This window comes from Onychomys torridus, chromosome 19, assembly GCF_903995425.1.
Source record: "Onychomys torridus chromosome 19, mOncTor1.1, whole genome shotgun sequence".
In the NCBI taxonomy this organism is placed as follows: Eukaryota; Metazoa; Chordata; class Mammalia; order Rodentia; family Cricetidae; genus Onychomys; species Onychomys torridus.
The window spans coordinates 44,699,056-44,719,658 of NC_050461.1; positions in this window are offsets into that span (position 1 = coordinate 44,699,056).

Genomic DNA, 20,603 nt, shown 5'->3' on the forward strand with positions numbered 1-20,603 from the left:
CATATAAAAGCATTTAACCTAGATAGGAAGGCTCTGGCTTCATTTACTGAGGGATATATATTCCTATCTTTACAATAAATAAATTTGTTTTATTATCTGGTGAATGGCTATTTATGAAGACAGATCAAGGTTGTACAATGCTAATGTTTGAACACTGAGCACACTAAATGGAAGTGCCCACCTCACATTCCATGATCAGTACTGCACAGCATCAAACAGACTTCAATTTGATGCTCCTCTGGCAGAGTGCCAGGGTCCCTTCCCCCACCACATGCCCCTCTGGGCATCAGTCATCATTGTGCTGTGTGTGGGCCAGGGGATTAGCCTGAAACTGTCTGAGCTTGCTCCATGACAACCCTGGAAATGGCACTTTTTTTAAGTCATTCTCTGATAACTATTGATAACTTCACATTTGTCCCATACACTCAGCCATCTCATACAAACCCAGTAGGGAGAAATCCTTCTCCCTGGGTTGCCTGCACTGTGAGAATACGTTTGAGGCAGCAGATTGGTCCTTGGCAAGTGATTCCTATAGATGTGTTTCCTCCACACTTCACTCTGTATGACTGTGACTGAGGGGCAGGTGTGGTGGCTTAAGCCTCCTGCTTTACCACTAGAGGAGAGCAGTTCACTGCCAGGCCCAGGAGGTGCAGCCACAGTGCCCTGTTTCTGTACAAAGAATGTCTTCTGTTGCTCCTGGTTTAACCTTTCACTGAAGAGTCCCTTTCCTTCTCTGACAATGACTGATGGGCTGAAGGCTGTGTTCAGGTAGAACAGAAGAACAGATGTACCCATAAAAAGCCCTTTGGATATCTTTGCAGATAATTTACGTCAATGTTTGAGCACTAACCTCACTCCTGTTTACATGATACAAATGATGTCAATTAATATCTAACATCATGAAGTGTATATATAGCATAGCACTGTAGTGAAGTCTACACTGCAGATACACCCTTCCAATGCTGGCATGGCTTTTGCTACTGAGGGCCAGTTGTCTTTCTAGGCAGCCAGCTGAGTGAAATGATCTCGCCTGTTGTTCCTCTCCCTCCCTGCCAAAGGCCCTCCATTCCTGTTTCAGTCCAAGACCAGGTGCTTTGCCCGCCTTGCTGATATCTGCATCCATTGTCCTTTCTCTCCACCCGGTGGATCTCCTGGAGATCCCTTTGGGGTTTGGAACTGGAGGGAAAGAAACCCACCTAGTCCAGCTCTTTTATGTTGTTGTTCTTAATGAGGAAAGCGACCTAAAGAGATGAAGTTAATGGTCCCAGCCTTGGGATTCCATGTTGACCATGACCATCTACTGCCTCTCTCTAGACTCATACATCATCGCACAGCTAGTCTCTCGTCACTTCAATCCATCAAGCTCAGACTCCAGGCTCTTCTTTCTGAGCCACGGTTGGTAGAAGCCCCTTAGCACCAAACTCTTCAGTGGCTCTTCACTGCCTCTAGAATAAAACCAAACTTCTAACCCTGGCATTCAGCAGTTAAGTTCACCCTCTTGGCTGTCCTATTTTGCAGTCTAACACACTGATGTACATCCTGGCTCCTCCTCCCCGACCTGTGATTGATTCCCACACCTACAAGCACATGACTGGCAAGGCTGGATCACACTCATTTTTCCAGGGCAAATGTTGAGAGCTCTGCTTTCCAAAACACCCTCCCTACTTCCCCTCAGTTAAAAATAACCTCCACTTTAGTGGCTCAGCTCATTGTCCATAACCCCCTTATGTCACCCATCTCCTGTGTAATGATTGAGTGAATAGACATTGATAATCTCTGCTGACTTAAACCTTCGTTGGGAGAAAGTTCTAGTCAGGAGTTAATTTGATTTCCAGGTTTTCTATATATCCGAAGCTGATATTCTATAACCAAAACTTTTGCATATGGCATTCACTCACCTAAGGATTTGAGGTGAACTTATGTGTTTGCAAATTATTATCGAGTGAAGTTAGAACTATATCATTTCTTAAAACCAAACAACCTTTTTTTTTTCACTCTTTTAGTCACATAGTTGAGGGGGAACTCAGCTATATGGTTCTGTGCTGATGCTCAGCTTAATTGTTGAGACCAACAATGTAACTGTCTACTTGAAAGCATTTAAAACTAATTATATGCTACTGGGTTTAGTTGACATGAAATTATAAAACATCAAATAAATACTTTTTTTCTCCTAAAGCAAAAATTTTACCCCTCCCATGCACACACACGCATTTGCACACAAAAGACCAAAACCATCTCAGAAACACATGCTGCCATCTTGTGGACAGAGAGATGGTAGGAAAATCCCTAAGTGGGATTAAGTAGATGTGTTTTCACCAGCAAGCAGCCTGTGCTTAATTCTGAATGGTTAAGCCAAAAGAAGAATTGTCTTCTTTAATTAAAACAGTTTCCCAGAAAGTATTTGTTAATTGTTCTCTATCATTATAGAACCCCAAACTGGTTGACAGAAATGTGCGTACAAATAACCCGCATGGTCTCGTTCTTCATATCTGGGAGAGATGGGGCGTAGTCATACAAAGATGACTGAATAAAGTTTTTCTAGCACAGCTTCATGAAGCAGGGATGCACACGAATTGTTTTAATTAACATATCAGCAATTAGCAGCCTGAACCCAAAAGTACTAGTGAACACAGCTAATGGAGGGTGGTTCCATAGAATCCTAGTGGGATTCCTCCCAAACAAGTAGATGTCCAGGCCAGAGAAATACACATTTCTCCACATTACTATTAAATCAGTATTTCACAGAAGGCATCACCACAAAGCTACATTATGGCCATTTACCTCCTGAAAATCAAATTGACTCCTAAGAAATCATTCCCTACACATGATAGGGGAAACACAATAAACATTAAACAAAAGTCATTTCCTTTTGTTTCCATAAGATGCCTTTCCCAACAAACCTTTCCTTCTTTAGGCTTTTCCTGGTAAATCATCAACCTCCTATTTCAAAGAACATGGGTGTTTGAACTACTTCCCTTCTGGATTAAATATAGTCCTTAATCAAATGCTGAGCCGGGCCATACCTAAAAACATCTTCATGCTATTATTTTGTCTCTGGGGAGCTTTATTACCTTCTATTTGTCTGTAATGAAACTCATATACGGCATTGAACTTGTCTAAAAGAAATGATTTCTTATATGCACAAAATTACACCTGAAAGAGAACTTTGGATGCTTAGAGCAAAGCCCATTTGTGAAGGCAGTTATCCCCCACAAAACACTCACCTGTACCCACCCCTAACGCCCCAACCCCCACCTCCCTACCCTTGACCCTGGACCCTGTACTCTGCCTCTGGTGTCAAGGCTGCTGTGTTTTAGATTTTCCTCTCATTGTCGACTGCCTTTGTTACTCACACTAGAAAAGTTGTTTGGAAATTAGCTGTCAGATATGGCTATGCTGCCCAGCAGTCGGGACGGAATTGAATATTAGCTCATTTATTCACTGAGCCAATTTGGACAGTCCACTCGGTTAGTACCAGGGTCCATTGCATCAGCGCAGGCTGAAAACAGTGAAATGGTGAGTGGTTATATATATGATGCGGGCAGTGCCAGGGAGCTGAGCCGTAATTACTGGGAGCACGCTGCTGCCAGACGTAGGTCCAACAGGAAGAAGGGAGGATGGTAGTCCTGAAAGAAAGTAGCAGAAGCCCTGTGATGGAGCTACTTGACTCCCTATTGGGATCCCAACATTTTTTTTTTTTTATCAATGCCAGGAGAATAAAACTCAAAGATGATCTTAAAGCAGGCAAGTGACATGGCACATTTTATTTTATTGAAAACAATAGAGAAGATAAATGTGGAAGGGTCAAGATGGTGGTCACAAAGGCTAGCAATGAAAGCCTCTCCCAGGAGCCTCAGCTACAGGGTCAAACCCAGAGTCGGACAGTAGAGGTGAAGCAGAGGGGCAGACTGAGTTCCAAACAGCGAAGCTGAGAGGCAGGTTGACAATGGAAGGCTCCAGCAGAATGTTGACCAGGACTTGGATGATTGTCAAGTCTGGTGCTTTAGGGGGAAAGCACTGTCCTCTTTCCTCATCCATTACAGGGTTTTGGCTGAAGCCCATCTAACAGACACGTTAACAAGAAGAGAGCATACAGATTGACAGAGCCTAAGTTTCACATGACATGGAGCCTTCCAAAACAAACATCCAGAGAAATAAGGAAATCTATGGCTGTTTATTCACAGGCATGCTGAAATATGATTGGAGAACGACAGAGTGTTTTCTCATGTTGATAAACTGAGCAAGGCATGTTTGTTCAAATTCTTGGCATTTCTGAGTGGTATTCTTTTCCTTGAGGGTAGAAAGGACCCCATTACTTGGGGCTCTTTAGGGTAAAGGGGAGAAAAGTGTCAGAGAGTGACCTTTGTGAGTTTTATGTCTTCCATGGGAGAAGGATGAGGGAGGGGAAGAGTGCTTCAGCTGGTTTCCCAAATGACAGATGGGGTGCTGTAACTTAGGGTGGTGTGTCCTGCGTGTCCAACAGTACCATCTTAATACTAGAAGAAATGGAACTGTTGGGTAGTAAGTGTGAAGGTCAGGGCAATGGAAACCACATCCAGAAGTCAATAGTCGGACCATTACCAAAGGATCACCAAAGCAGACTGAAAAATAGATATGGAATTCTGTGGTTATGCCGTGGAGTGATTAAGCAGGAGAAATCTTAGATAATTAAAGTGATCATAAGCCAAAACTAAAATGTCTTGAGAAACAAATAGACCTTGACTACACATTGCAGTCACCCCACAACCTTTAAAACCTACTGGAAGTCAGTCTGCATCCCAGGCAACCAAACTTTGCAGGTGGCTCCAGTGTGCAGCTAAGGGCATGGTGATAACATGCTCAGGTCTCTCAAGGAGCTAGAATGGAAAAGAACTGTGGGTGAGCAGAGTATTGTAGGTTTTTAGGTTCCCTGTTGGTCTGTTTTGAGACATAGTCTCTCTGCGTAGACCAGGCTGACTTTGAACACTTGATCCCCCTGTCTCAGGTCCACACAGGCATATCAAGTGCTGGAATGAGAAGTTATCTTTTAGATAACAATTGTTTGAGGAAAAAAACTAGAGGAGCAAGTACTAGCTGAGGCTGACACAGGAAACAGGAAAGAAAGAGTCGTCAATGGTAACAGCTCAAGAGGAAATGGGAGGAACAGGAAAGCCTTTAAACTTGGCTTTGAGGGGAAGGAAGGATAACTGTAGATGAGATTAGTAAGAAAAATGGGTGTGCATATAATTAAGTTTGTAGGTGGGAGGGTGAGAAGACTCTCCATTACAGTAATTAGATGCATCTGCAAACAGATCCACTGGTCTTGTCTCCACTGTGTATAAACAGACTTGTAAGGGAGCCATCAGGGACACTCATTGCCAGAGGGGTGGGTAGACCGAATCGTGAGTCCCGTCCAGCTTTTGCTCTGTTGTCACTTGCTTATTCACACCCCAGCCTCAGTGTTGGTCCGCCCTCACCTTAGAGAGGTGCAGACACAGCGAGCCTTCTCCTCCTACATCCAATAACCACTTCTGGCTATTTCGTCACCTTCCTGAAACAAATGTGCATTCATGTGTCACCATATCAGGTTTCAGAACACCTGCAGGCTGGATCCCACCATCTGGACCTCTGGGATCTGACAGGGAACCATGACCTACATGGAGAAGCTAACTATTAAACAGGTGGCAATGCTGCCTGGGGTAATATACATAGAGTGTGGGGGTGAATATATGTGTCTCCCTATGTGTGTATGTGTGTATAAGTTTGTATGTATCTCTGTGTACATGTGTATATGTGTATCTGTGTCTCTCTGTGTGTGTCTTTGTGTATGTGTCTATGTGTATATGTTTGTATGTGTTTATGTGTATAGTGTGTATGTGTATGTGTGTGTGTGTGTGTGTGTGTGTGTGTGTGTGTGTGTGTGTGTGTTATCCTTGCTGTACATTCGCAGAGTTCAGTGCTGTATTTGCCTTTACCTTTTCAAGCCATGGCAATTTTCCCCAGACATACCAGTGACAACTTGTTTTGGTGTACTGGTGTGTTTCGAAGACAATAGCGCTGCTGCAAGTTTTTGGATGACCGCCATGTTTTTCTGTAGCACCCTTTATAAAAAAAAAAAAAAAAAAAAAAAAAAACTTACTGGTCCACTCTGCCATAAATACGGGACGTTGGCTGTGATGCTGTCTCAGTCACTGTCTCCTCTCTGAGGAGAGCTAAGTACGTATGACCAGTTCCATAGGCACAGCTTGTCCAGACTCTGTAGTGACTGACCAGCCTGGCTCCATCATCAATGCTGCTTGTGCAACATCCTTCATGGTTCTGACATGCTCAACTTCAACTGTAGGTGCCCCACTCAACCCTTCTACATTGGAATGTGGCGAATCTCAACATGATAGAGCCTCCCTAGGCTTTTGTATCATGCAATAAAGATGATAGACAATAAACTTTTTAATCCCACACATGGTCTCTTAACAAGATTCATGGAATCATCAAAAACATCCCATTGCATTAGAGCACTGCTTTCCTGAAGTCTAGCCATCAGAAACTAGAGACGCTTTCTTAGTTCCCCTTTAGCATCCTCTTTGAAAGCTGCAGATTGCCAGAGATAGGACAGGGATTGGAGAGTCTGGTTCACCTTCTCCCAAACTGTGTTATTCCCATTCCTGGCCTGATTTCATCTGTTAAATGGTAACAATATTTGCTAACACATACACACACACACACACACACACACACACACCAGTGTGTTGTGATGCACTGAAGAAGGCAGATAAAAGCAACCAAAAGAATACATGCTCACAGTGAGAGCTGGCGAAAAGAACGTGCGTTGCATAAAATTTTGTGTTGAGGAAAGACAGGGTGTAGAAGTGGGATGGAAGTCCTGCACAGGAGAAGTGCTGTGATTCTTAGATTCCTTAAGCGCTAGGAAGAAAGAAGTTCTGTCTGTCTTTATATTGAACAGTTTTTCTTTACCTGAATCAATGGGAATTTTATGTGCTCCTTCATCTTTACTGTAAGATGATGAGTCCTGTAACTGATCAGGTTTGTCTTTTCATATTTTATACTAGAAAACTGGCCACAAGCAAAGCTCTAGGGATGTATGACATGCTGCTGTTTTATAGTGTTGGAGACAGAACCCAGCACCTCACTGTGCAGTGGACAAGTGCTCTACCACTGAGTCACATCTCCTGCCCACTGCCTAGTGCTGCATAGCAACATCACCAGTAGTGCCATCTTGTTCATATTCAGTTTTCCCTCTTTCCTTTATTTTTATTTTTATTTTTAAATAAAATGTAGAAGATTGATATAGTGTATGTGAGTCTACAAGCTGTCTTATGTCACTTCTTGATAAATCATATCCTTGATCAAAAATAACTAATGAGAAGACATATATGTGTGTGTGATATATATGTATATATAAGCACATATATAAGTTCTGCTTTTTTAATAATCTGTGATTTATCCCAGAATGCAGCAAGTCAAATTCTTACTCTAAATCAGGCAAAGGCTCAGAAAGATTGCTCCAGAATAATCATGGAGGTCACCTTTAGGCGTGAATGGACAATGTGTTTTAAATGGCTCATTCATTCCATCCTTGGCACAGATACCAATGTGGTTCATTATTTTGATGCTAATATATGTGCATAGCCTTTTTAATGTGGCGATCATCCTGAAGAATTGGACCGAGACCAATAATCAACAGATGGCAATCACTCGGGGTCATGACTATCCCGGGCCAGGTTTTCACTGGTGATCCTCAATTATACAGAGACTTATAGCCCCAATCTGGCCTTGTAGGATCTCCCTCAATGTCTGTCCACCTCCAGAATCATCCCACTGCCAGCATCTATGAACTATCTCTCTCAAAAGAGAAAAACAGGCTTCCTGAATATACCTACACAATGGTCCACTGTGGCGTCTGCAAAAATAGTCTGCAATCCATGAACTCAAAGGAAACATCCTGAAGTTTTACTTCTTAGTGTTAAGTGGCATTTATAAAGCCATCATTTCTAGAAGTATCTGTCTTCTAGGGGACCATTTAGAATAACATGAGGACAGTGTAGTAAGGAATGGGAAAATAGATTTGACTGGTCATATTTGAATGAGTTTATTTAGTATCACACCTTGATATTGAACACATATTCTTTCCTGTACATGCTCTGTGATGACTTCTCAGAAGGAGTCTCCAGTCTGTGCGGGTAAAACACTTTGGAGTTATATTACAGAAGTCATAGAGCAAAATACTTCCTTTCTCTGTCGACCACCATAGTCATGGAACAATTGGAACCAGCTGACGTTGGCTCTCTCAACCTTCTAACAGTTTCCAAGTTGGTTAAGAACTTTCTATGGGGCTCTTTTGAGTAACTGATAGGATCTCTCAGTCTGAAGGAAGCAAAAGCAGAGAATTTACTGGCCAATGTAATGGAAAGTTCAAGATCTGGGAGCTACTTGAAAATGCTTTACACCTGTGGCTCCATCATGTCCCTGTCTTGGGCCCCATCTTGCTCACGCAGCCTCCCTCTGTGTCTTTCTGTACTGCATCTACCTCAGCAGGTTTCATCTCCATGGAAACCCCAGAAGCTCTATTCTTATTTCCTCACAGCTAGAAAAGAAACTCTTTCTTCACTTTTCTAGTTGCTTCATTGAAAGTCCTGGTCCGAGTTTCATTGACCTCACTTGAATTTCTTGATCATTCCCACATTAGATCCAAGGCTGAGTAGCCAAGGATGACATGCTGGGGACCTTGATCATAGAGATTCCTGGTCTCACATTTCTAGCCACCAGAGGGCCAAGATCAAGATATCAAAACCCTTGCTGCCTCCTGAGGACAATAAGTGAAGAGTCCTCCATTTCTTTCTCCTAGCTCCTCCTTACCTTGGTTTTGAAGACAGCATTTTTTCCAAGTCATCACATTGTCATCCCTCTCTGAGTACCTGAGTGTCCTCTTTTTAGTAAGGATTCTGGTTACTTTGGAACCAACCATTATAGTAAGTTTTTAAAACTTCCTCACTTCTGGCAAGCTCCTATGTCCAAGGTAGACTATTTGCCTACTGTACTCAAGACCTTGCATTCGATGCCCAGCACTGCAAGGAAAAATAATCTATCTCCAATAAGGACACATCCTACAGTACTGGAGATATCACCCCACACACAACCGTCAACAACTCCTAAATCAGCCAGTAACTATGAGAAGGGCAGAAAGTATTGGATGGCCAGTTCAGAATCACATAAGCTCCCTGCTGCTGAGTGAATGCAAAGGGAAGAACTGAGAAGGGGCTGGCTATCTTAGAAAGGGTCAGGCAGCTCTACAAAACAAAAGAGTGTGTGGATGGTGGGCAGGTAAAATCAATATCCATTATATTAACTACCTACTAAACAAAAATAAAGCCTAATGCCTACTTCTTACATACGTGAGTACATGTGACTCACCAGATAAAGTGCTAAATACATGTGTATGCTCTACCATTCAAATGGATCATAGCATTCAAATTTCTGTCCAATTCTCTTTTTTTTAACTCTATTCGTGTGTGTGTGTGTGTGTGTGTGTGTGTGTGTGTGTGTGTGTGTCTGGTTTTGGTCTTTACCTCTGACTTTATTTAAAACAGGATCTGTTTTCTGCCACTGGATATACCAGTGATACCAGACCCATGGAATTCTGGGACTGTCTGGTCTCAACCTCCCATCTCATCATAGGAACACCAAGATTGCAAACATATGCTACTTAAGCTGGCTTTTGATGGCTTCTGAGAATTGTAACCCAAGTCCTCAAACTTTGCTGAATGTCCTTTATCCACTGAGCCCTCCCCCCACCCCAACCCGCTCTCCAGGTCTCCACTGCTAAAAGGGAACTTTCCATTTTCCTTCTCATTTTAATAAGCTAAAAGCACATTTGGCTGTTTAGACGCCAATGACAAGGAGACAAAATCTAACAAGGAAAAGTATTGACAGCCAACTCCCATCAGTTACCAAACAACAGAGAATGACAATTGAAGAGCCAGGGGACAGACATGGCATCACTCTTGGCTGGAGTCTGGCCAAGGATGAACTCAGGAAGACATGGATGCAAAATCTACAGCAGGGGTCCTCCTCCCCTTCTTGTGCCATGGAAAATATCACGCATGCATCAAAGCCTTTTTCTCACCAGGCTGAGGGAAGCTCAGAATCTCCTAAGTGTACTGGTCCTGTGATTGACACACCCAGCTGTGAAGCAATACCCATACTGCACCGCACCGGCCAGTCTGTCCAAATTCTTCCTAAGCCAGGTTCCTACTAGCCTTTACAACCCAGTCAGAATTGGCTCGCGAAATCCAAGCCATCTGCCCTCCTGCCCTTCTGGGCCTTCTGAGATACCTGCCCTCAGAGGGCCTCCCCTGACCTTTCTGGCACCATTTTGTTCCTGCAAGCTCATTTTATGTGTATGCAAAGATGCATAAGGCAGACACTACCAGTAATAATATGTTAATAGTATGTATGTAGCACAGTCCTTGGCTTGGTGCATTTCTTATCTAAATTAGAACTAATCCTCTTTATATCAATAATGTAACTGCATACCTCTGGTTTCTGGAAGCTCAAGGATGCCTTTCTTTACAATTGTTCAGGTTCCAGGCTGGTGTTCTGCCAGCTTCTTTACTGTTAGTTCATTTCCTCAATAGCATCTTGGTGAGAGTCTTTTCAGAGCCTTGGGACTCCAGCCTCAACCCCTCCTGTTCACTAAAAATGCCTAATAACCCTCTGTATGGTGCTGCTGTGGCATTTGGTAAATACCTGGCTGATTATTTATCTGACTGCACATGGAGGTTGACAGGTCATTCACGTCAGTCTGCATCAAAACGGAGCTTCTGTTGTAAACGTCTACCCATGGCTCTGTCACTGGGCTAAGGGATATCCTGCGCCTCTACTGCAGCAAACTTAGGAGGAGGAGGAAGAGGAGAAGGAGGAGGAGGAGGAGGGGGGGGAGGAGGAAAGTGTAATTGGAAACAAAAGCAGAGAGGGGCAATTTCAAGAAAAAGAACAAAGCACACCATTGGAGGTCCTGGTGAGTCATTTGTGCTGGCTGTCATTGTGTCTCTCAACTGTAAACTGCTTTAACTACCCGGATCAATAAAGGGCGAGACCTAGAGATAGTAATTATGCTAATTGGTAGTGACTAGGAAACAGGCAAGCTGCAGGATAAGCAGACAGTGTCTCTGGAGAAACAAACATGTTTGTTAAGGAGCGAAAGATCCAGACCCCTCTGTGAGGCTTTTCCTGTAATCTGTTTTCTAAGAAATTTGCAAATGCAGTGCTCAACACTGGAGTTCTTACCTCAGCAGATGATAGCAAGTGCCACAGCTCCTGCCTTCCCAAGTTTACAGCTTGGCTCAGTCTCCACTAGTGTCCAAGCATATATGTGCATCCATATATATGCACAGGCACGTATGAAAGCCATTTCTACTGTAAAAAAAAAAAAAAAAAAAAAAAAAAAAAAAAAAAAAAAAAATTAAAAAGAGGAAGACCAAAAAAAGAAAAGGTAGGAAGGAAGGGAAAAGGGTCAGAGCTAGAGAAATGACTCAGTGGCTAAATGTGCTTCCTGTGGAGGCATGAAGACCTGAGTTTTGAAACCAGCTCTTGGATAAAATGGCGGGGTGTGACCACGTGCACATGTGTAACCCTGGTGTTGAGAGGGGAGGGTGGAGCCAGTAGGATCACTGGGGCTTGCTGGCCACCAGCCATCGAGAGCTCTCAAAGGAATAGGGTGGGGAATGACTGAACTCGCTCACACATACCAAGCAAAGTGGATCACATACTATGCACACACATACACTCCACACCCAAAAGTGAACAACTGGGGACACAATAGTAGAGTGTCATCAAGAGGAAAAGGGACCAAGGCCAGATGACAAGAGGCCAAAAAGTCTCTCCTCATCCCATGTTTGGGGTGGGTGGAGCTTTGACTGTAAAGAATGAGGTCACTACGGCCAGAGAAGGCAAGGTCGGAATTCTGAAACGGAAGGTTCCCTCCAGTTTCACTTAACAGTTGTGTCAAAGCACATTACTAGATGTGGACATTTAAGGGATCTTGGTTACCACGGCCATGACCATAAATAGACAGTGCAATGGGCTGAAAGTTAGTATCACCCTCAAATTTCATATTTGAAACTGCACTCCCAAGCGGTGGTATTAGGAGTCCTTGAGAGGTAATTACATCTTACAGGTAAAGCCCTCAGCAGAATGCCCTTTCGAAAAGGACCCCAGAGGCTCTCCTGCTTTCTCCTGCCATGATGCCTGAAAGCCTGAGTTATCCTTTACTGGAACCCGACCAGGATAGTACCAGCCTTAAGAACCTATGAGAGCCGGGTGGTGGTTGTGGCGGCGGCGGCACACGCCTTTAATCCCAGCACTTGGAAAGCAGAGCCAGGCGGATCTCTGTGAGTTCGAGGCCAGCCTGGTCTACAGAGTGAGTTCCAGGTCAGGCACCAAAACTACACAGAGAAACCCTGCCTCGGGAAAAAAAAAAAAAAAAAGGATCTATGAGAAAGCTGCCCAGTCATTGGTATTTTGTTATAGCAGCCCCAACTGAATGAGATGAATGCCATCTTGGCATGGATAACCAGATAACTATAGTGTGCAGACATATACCAAATATGTGTGTGTGTGTGTGTGTGTGTGTGTGTGTGTGTGTGTGTATGCCAGTTAATTTAGATTTATCGTTTTGCCAAACTGCTCTGAGAGTCTAAATTTATCAGTAAACATTAACCACTATAATTTTACAAATTAAAATTTAAAAATTTTACCATTTTCTTTAATCACTGGAATTATATTTAAGACTCAAGTATTAATAAACCCTTGATAAAATTTGGGTAAATACATGAGCAGTTAGAAAGATAATTGAAATGCCCTGGCTCTGTAAATATCAAATCCATTCCTCTTGGTTCCTTCCTCTAGTCAAGAGGTGCAGTTATCAAAGAACACTTTTCCCTTGAAACTAAATCTCGGACTTAGTACGTGAGATTTTCCCACCATTTTCAGACCATGAGGAGATATAGAAGTCATAAATGCTGTGCACATCCTGGGAATCAGGTCCTCCTGCTGAAGGGAGATCCTGGCAGTTCTAGTTACATGAGTCGGAGATACACAGGAGCTCATTCAGCAAGGAAGCCCCAGACTTTCATACTAAACATCCCAACACTAGAGTGACATCAACTGTCTACCTTGGAAGTGGGCATTCTACAGGATAATCCTAAGGGTGGATGGTGTAGAAAGAGGCATGACTGAAAGTTGGGATCATACACATGGTGTTTCCTGGCAGCAGCTTCCTCCCCACTGCGGAAGGTGGAAGGGGAGGCAGGGTAGTGTGGCTTGGATTAGCTTTAAGAGCTTTGGAGTGACTTCCCAGTAGCCATTAAAAGAACAACCCAGGAAGCCCCAATTTCTAGGTGGCAGAGCTGCTACCAGTGGGGGTCAGCATGCCTTAAGTAAATATATTTGTGTCCTTTCTCATTTGAGAAAATAAGAGAAAGGGAGTTACTGCATAGAACTCTAACATGTATGTGAACTACAGAAAAAAATAGTCTTGCCTCAAAGGGATTCCAGAATCAGGACACTAACACCTGCCCAAAAGATAAGACTGCTACTTTCATTGATGGTGTTTTTCTCCTTCTGATCTTGTCTTCTCATCATTTCCTAGCTGCTTTAAGTGAGAGAAAGAACAGTGTTATAGAAACCTAAGGTTTAAGAGACAGAAGTATTCTTTAGGGTTGATAGTGCCAGGAAGTACCTTGCCCCTGATAGGAGACCCATACTGTTCCCAGACTATTCAGCAGAATGTCAGCAGGGGTCCTCTAGATGAGATATGTAGAAACAAGGGGAAAGGGGCTGATTAAGAGCAATGAGAAAAAAAGTGAAGAAGATTTCATGGTGGAGATTGATACCTGATCATGAGTAGGTACCTGGTCTATAGAGTGAACCAGGGCAATGAGAACGCCCTGTATGATTAGAGTTCATGAGGATGGACCACAAGTCCCTTGTGGGGAACTCAGTGTGATCTGCAGGACATAAGGAGGAGAGAGACTGAACTGAGAAGCCTCAGTTCCTTGGGTAAATTGTAGGGATGGGGATGACATGTAACTTTCTCCCCAACCTAAAATTATACATGTGGGAACCAAAATGGAGAGGGCTTCTCATTCATGTTGAGAGCATGTGGATGGGACTCCCCAGTAGGCTTTGTCAGAAGATATTCATTTCATTTCAATCTTCCTACACTTTGTGAAGCAGAGAGGATATTGATGGTGGAGGAATGACCTGCCCAAGGTCACCTGACTAGTTGGGTGGGTACCCAGCCAGACTCAGGTCTTCTGTCCCACCTGTTAGGCACACCCCAAACCGCCGCACCCTCTCTTCATTTTACATCATCTAGGACCTACCAATGTCTCCATATGACTTTGTTTACAGTACAAACGACAGGGGAGGGCTGCACTTGGAAGCCATTTTGGGAAAAGCCATCCTCCTCTTGGATTAGAAATAATGGTTCTGATTGCTAAGCCAAAAGCGAGCCTGTCTATCACTGAAATAATTCAAAAAGCTATTTTTGTGGGAAACATCCTCTGTGATAAAAGCAGTCATTTGAGTTGTCTTTACAAGACATGTCCCTCTGTAAATTCATACAACGTGCTGGACTCTGGCAACCAAATGTGACACCTTCCACAAAGAGTATATAAATGACTGTGATCTAGGCTGGAGGTAGGACAGATAAATAAAGCCAGCAGTCCACAGAAGAGGTCTTCATTACTAAATTATTTTGAGAGGTTTTATAAGTCAAGAAAGTGAATCTGCAGCTAATGCCCCTTCAGTGCACTTACCCTGTCCTCATCTCCACACGTTGATGAGGAGAGAACAGGAAGGCAGGGTTTGCCTCCCCTTCATCAATTACAAGCATGTCCCTTTCCTCTCCTCTCTGTGAAATTGCATTTCTTATAAATGACCCTGTACTGATGTCTTATGAAGCAAACATCCCAGTTCCTGAGACGTGTATGTCTGCGCTGGGCACTGAGTGACAGCTGTCCTCCCGAGGCTGTGAAAACCAGGCTAGCTCCACATGTAGTCTCACCCAAGTAGGAGCAGAGAGCAAAACGCCAGGCTATGATGCCCACCGGCCCGTAGTTCACACAGGTGAACTGGAAAGGCAATTTATCTAAGAACTAGCGGATGGCCAAAGACACAGGTCAAGACAATGCCCCTCTGCCGTTGCCGGAACAATACCTCTACAAGCCGGTGTGTTAGATGGGAAGGGTCAGGGACTACAGAAATGCAATGGTGAAAGAGCTGGAGGGTACAGTCATTTTAAATTAGCTTAGATAGTTAGAGGATGCAAGAGGAAACCAGTGCCTGGAGATGATCTCTATTTCACTTATAGATTCTTAACCATTCTCTTCGATTTGCTTCCCTTTATAAATATTGTGGGCCGACTTGAAATGACTTGAGAGGCTTCGCATCTGGTTTTGGTTTTGTTGTTTCTTTGGGGGGCGGGCAGTCTTTTGTTTTTGTTGCCGTTGTTTGTTTTTTGTACTTCAAAACTAATTCAATTTGGTTTCTTGTGTTTCAACAATTCCAGAAAATAAGGGCACAGTCCACACATGACTTCTAACACTTTTATTGAGTGTGTTCCTTCAACAACAAAAATCAAATTAAAAAACAAAAAACAAAAAACAAAAAAAAACAGCCAGGCGGTGGTGGCACACGCCTTTAATCCCAGCACTCAGATAGCAGAGCCAGGTGGATCTCTGTGAGTTCGAAGCCAGCCTGGGCTACAGAGTGAGTTCCAGAAAAGGGGCAAAGCTACACAGAGAAACCCTGTCTCGAAAAACCAAAAAACAAACAAACAAACAAACAAAACTTTGAAGTCCTAGGCACTAAAGCATTATCAATTCTTTGATCAAGTTATGCTGAGAAGATCATAAATTAGTCAACCATTCTGTTACTCCAAGCCCTGGTTTCCTGGGATATGGATGTAGAGGAAGTTTAGGCTCCATGTAGAAGGATGACTTACCTTTCTTGTTGTTGTTTTGTTTAATGTATTTAAAAAAAAAAAAAAAAAGGTAAGTGAAGTTCTAGGCAGTTCCTGAACGTGGGGAGCCACTGCTCAGAGGACAGATGATAAACTTGGGTGGGTTGATCACAACTTTAAAAGATCATGGTCCTCTGTGACAACTTGCATAGCAAGGGTTCTGTCGGGTATTTTAAAACTGAGAAGGTAAGCCCTGCTCTCTCCCTGGCCAGATGGCTCAGATGTTGCTAAAACATTTCCAGATCACCACCTCCTCCCCCAGATAGGGAAAGCAACTAAATACAGCCTTAACTCTGAAATCATGGAACTCCAGTCTGGTGCAATGGGACCTTTTAGATACATCACATGCCAAAAATCAGCAGTAAGCAAGTTCCTTCCTGCTCTTGCTTCCAGATAGGACTGGACTCTTAAATGGCTCCTTGCTCCCCATATGGGGCAGAGACAGGGACCTATTAGTAAGACAGATTATCTTAATATCTACAACCTAATGCGTCCATGCCCAATAGCTGAATTGTCTAAAGAGGGTTTACCTCTAGATTGAAAGTTGAAGATTGCTGGTCCTTTAACTTGTTTACTAGACTTTATTTCAATTAACAAGCATACACAAAACACACACACATACAAACATATATACATATATAGTTTATACTTATATATATTCTCCTTGAATACTACCAGCTATTCATATTAGTTTTGAGTCAACATTAGACCTTTCAAGAAATGAATACTAAGGCATTATCAAGCAGTGTGTACCCATTGGAGAATGCCTTTTGCAAGATATTCAAAACACATTTCTGTTTTTATGGTGAACCCCACCTGCATGTGATTGTGTCTGTAACATGTGCTTCCAAAGCATAGGGGACTTTGTCAAAAGAAGAGATATGGGAAGTAGAGTAGAGCTGATAGGAAAGAAATATGCAGAGGGCTGAGGGTGGAGTTTTCACGCAGGCTTCCATAGAGAAGGAAAGGATGATTTCTATCCTACATATACTGAAATGCTAACTGTTAGCCCAAGAAAATATACCAAGAATTGAGCTGGTATCAATATCTTTTGTTTGTTTGTTTGTTTTGTTGGTTTGTTTTGGTTTTGAGGGGATTGGTTTTTTGAGACAGGGTTTCTCTGTGTAACAGCTCTGGCTGTTCTGGAACTCACTCTGTAGACCAGGCTGGCCTCCAACTCACAGAGATCCATCTGCCTCTACCTCCAAGTGCTGGGATAAAAGGTGTGTGCCACCACCACCCAGCATCAGTGTCTTTTTGTGCATATGGAATATCCTTTGGGGAAGCTCTTAAAAGTTGGGATATTGTTGGGTGGTGGCACACCTTTAATCCCAGCACTTGGGAGGCAGAACCAGGCAGATCTCTGTGAGTTCAAGGCCAGCCTGGTCTACAGAGCGAGATCCAGAACAGGCATCAAAACTACACAGAGAAACCCTGTCTCAAAAGACCAAAAAAAAGTTGAGGTATCTCTGTTGGGAACGCTGAGGATGGAAATTGCGCATCCCTAACCAAACCTGAGCATTGCTGTATTGGTCCATCAGAAAGAGATTACAGTATGTGTCAAAGAGAGCATTTTGTCGACATAAATACAACCAAATTGTCCTCATCCTGATTCTGTACAATTGCTCACAGCAAGGCATAGCAACCATTGCCAAGAAATATAAACTCTCTCACAACAACACATTTCTCTACTGCATCTTGCTCACTTTGTATATGGGTGGATTTGACTTCAGAACATGTTAAACACCATCAGATACAAGAAGCTTTCAAAGGGTAACTACTTTAATGATTGTTTTAAATGCTGTTTCTCTAAGGGAGGAGCTAAGGAGAGAGAACAAGATGGTACAAGGAGATAAAGAAAATGACTGCAGATCTGGTGTGGCCCTGGTGTATCCACGCCAATAGGCATGCCCCAGGAAGTTAGTTTAGGTGGCCGCGTCTGTCACATGAGTGGAGATCTTAGCTGTAACATTGCCGAGATTTATTGTGTTCCTGCCATTGTGACTGAAAACCAATCTCCATGTCTCTAATTCTCTTAGGTACAAATAACCGGGTCATTCTCCTTCCACTCAACTATCCGTTTTCAATTTTCAATAAAACTATCACTAATATTTACACTTTCAAGCTGTAAAATGTAATTCAGAATAAATATTTGACATATATTTGGGCTAGGGAGATGGCTGTGGGGATAAAGGGTTCACTGTGCATCATGGGGAACTAGGTTTGAATCCCCACCCAAACCCACATAAAATCAGGCACAGTGACACTTACCTATAATCAAAGCTCTCTTTCACCGAGATGGAAGATAGCCAGGAGAATCCATAGAAGCTCATGGACATAGCCTTTGAAGAGGTGAACAGCAAAAGAGAGACTGTACCTTAAACAAGGTGGAACTTAAAACATCTATGTTTTCCTCTGATGCATACATGCACTGTGCATGGGCACATGAGAATTTACATGAATAGGTGTGCATACATTATACATACACACATATAATTCACACACACAAAAAAAAAAATGCTGAAGACACCATACACTTTGGTCACAGGACATAGGGAAATCAATTTAGTAACTAGCCAGGAAGTTCCTCCTGGATGGCTAGCTTTCATAGAACCAGAAGGTGCTATGGAGGATAATGCCCTACTGTGAACCCTGTGAACTACAAGAAGATATGCCCATGTGTGTAATAGTAACACAACGTATGTGGTAACCAAACACTTTCTGATTGGATTTAAGGCCACTCCACAGGAGGAAACACATACCTGGAACTGCATGCAGTTCTGGCTGAGAGCTCATCCCTGGGGAGCTCACAGGCCTCAGAGGTGAACCTATTACTACTGTTATCCTAAATGACATAGTATCGAACTGTCTTCTAAATTCACGTTTCTGTATGCACGGATTAGTGCAGCTCTCAGACCCTGTCAGAGAAGTTTCTTGGTGCCATGGAAAGTGACTAATGCAGAAACTCACAGCTGGTCAAAGTGCAGAGAATCAGTGCCAGCAGAATACTCGACCACACATGGTACATCTATGTCACCCACCCCTGCCCCCAAAGCTCAGAGAGTGTTGCAGAAGATGGAGCCCAAAGAGTGTGAGAGTAGAGGTTGAGAAAGGCAGGAGCAAAACAGTGTCTTCTGGACAGGACCACTTCACTCATGAACTCACAACGGCTCTGGTTGCCTGTTCAAGACCCGAATAAAATCAAGCCAGTCAACATTACAGCATAGGGCATGGAGGGGCTCATTAGCTTCCACCTGTAACCGAGGAGCTAAGGAGCTATTGTGAGGTGCTATTGGGCATTGATAACTTCCAGGAGTATGGCCCCTGGTAGACTGACCACACTCCAGTGGATGACCCCATACCTGTGAGTCTGTGGGTAACACAAATTAGACTAGATGGGTTTTAAATAAGTGAGGGGACACAAAGTTATGAGGGGGTAGGGAGACAGGAAGTAGATCTGAGAGGTCTGGGGAGTGACTGTAATCAAAACACAGTCTATGCAACTCTCAAAGATTCAATTTTAAAAAATTAAAAACCGTCCAATGAAGCTTGGCCTGGGATTTAGAATTTCCATAAATTTCTGAAATGGCCCTAAACATGCATCTGTGACTTGGTATTGTATATTTAGATGAAGCAGAATTTTTGGAATTTATAATTACATAATCAAAATATCCATCAACTCTGAAAAATATTGGAGATGATCTGTGTCCTTCAGTATCAAATATTCAGCCAAGTTTTAATTCCTTACATAAAATGTTTTTGAAATAATAATTACAGCAATAACAGCCAGAGAGTTTCAGGGAATCTGTCCTTCTGCTACCTTCAGCTTTAGTCAACCACCATGTACCTTCACCTTGGCACGACTTCTGGCCTTAGATAAATTAATAAAAAAAAAAAAAAAATTAGACATAAGGTTCTCAACCTGTGGGTTGTGACCTCCACATCAGATATTATGTACATTAGATGTTTACATTATGATTCATAGCAGTAGCAAAATTACAGTTAATGCAGGAAATAGTCATGAAAGTCATTTTATGGTGGGAGGGGTCACCACAATGTGTGGAACTGTATTAAAGGGTCGCAGTGTTAGGAAGGTTGGGAACCACTGCATTAGACTCTCCACCTACAGATGGACTGCTACTGGGTCTTCACAGTGTCTCTAACAACTTTCATCAAGTGGGAGCTAATGCCTTCTTAGACGGGCTCTGTTTAGACTCTACCCTGTGTTAGAACATGGCTGTTAGTAGCACACTGTGAGAAGAGAGTCCTGGAGGCCAGGAGGCTGTAGACTTTGAAGCAAATCAGCATCAGCGTGGGTGGGTTTCAATCATGGTTGAATGTCGTCATGGCTGCTATCGTTCTGAGTGAGAAGTCCAGTGAGATGGCTTAACAGGTAATGGCTCTTGGCACCAAGCCTGAAACAGATAACCAACTCTTGCAAGTTGTCCTCTGACCTACACACACACACACACACACACACACACACACACACACACACACACACGTAACTAAATAAAAGTATTTTAAAAAATTAGTATAAGCGAGCTCTTACTTGACCATTTGGCAGATATGAAATATGTGT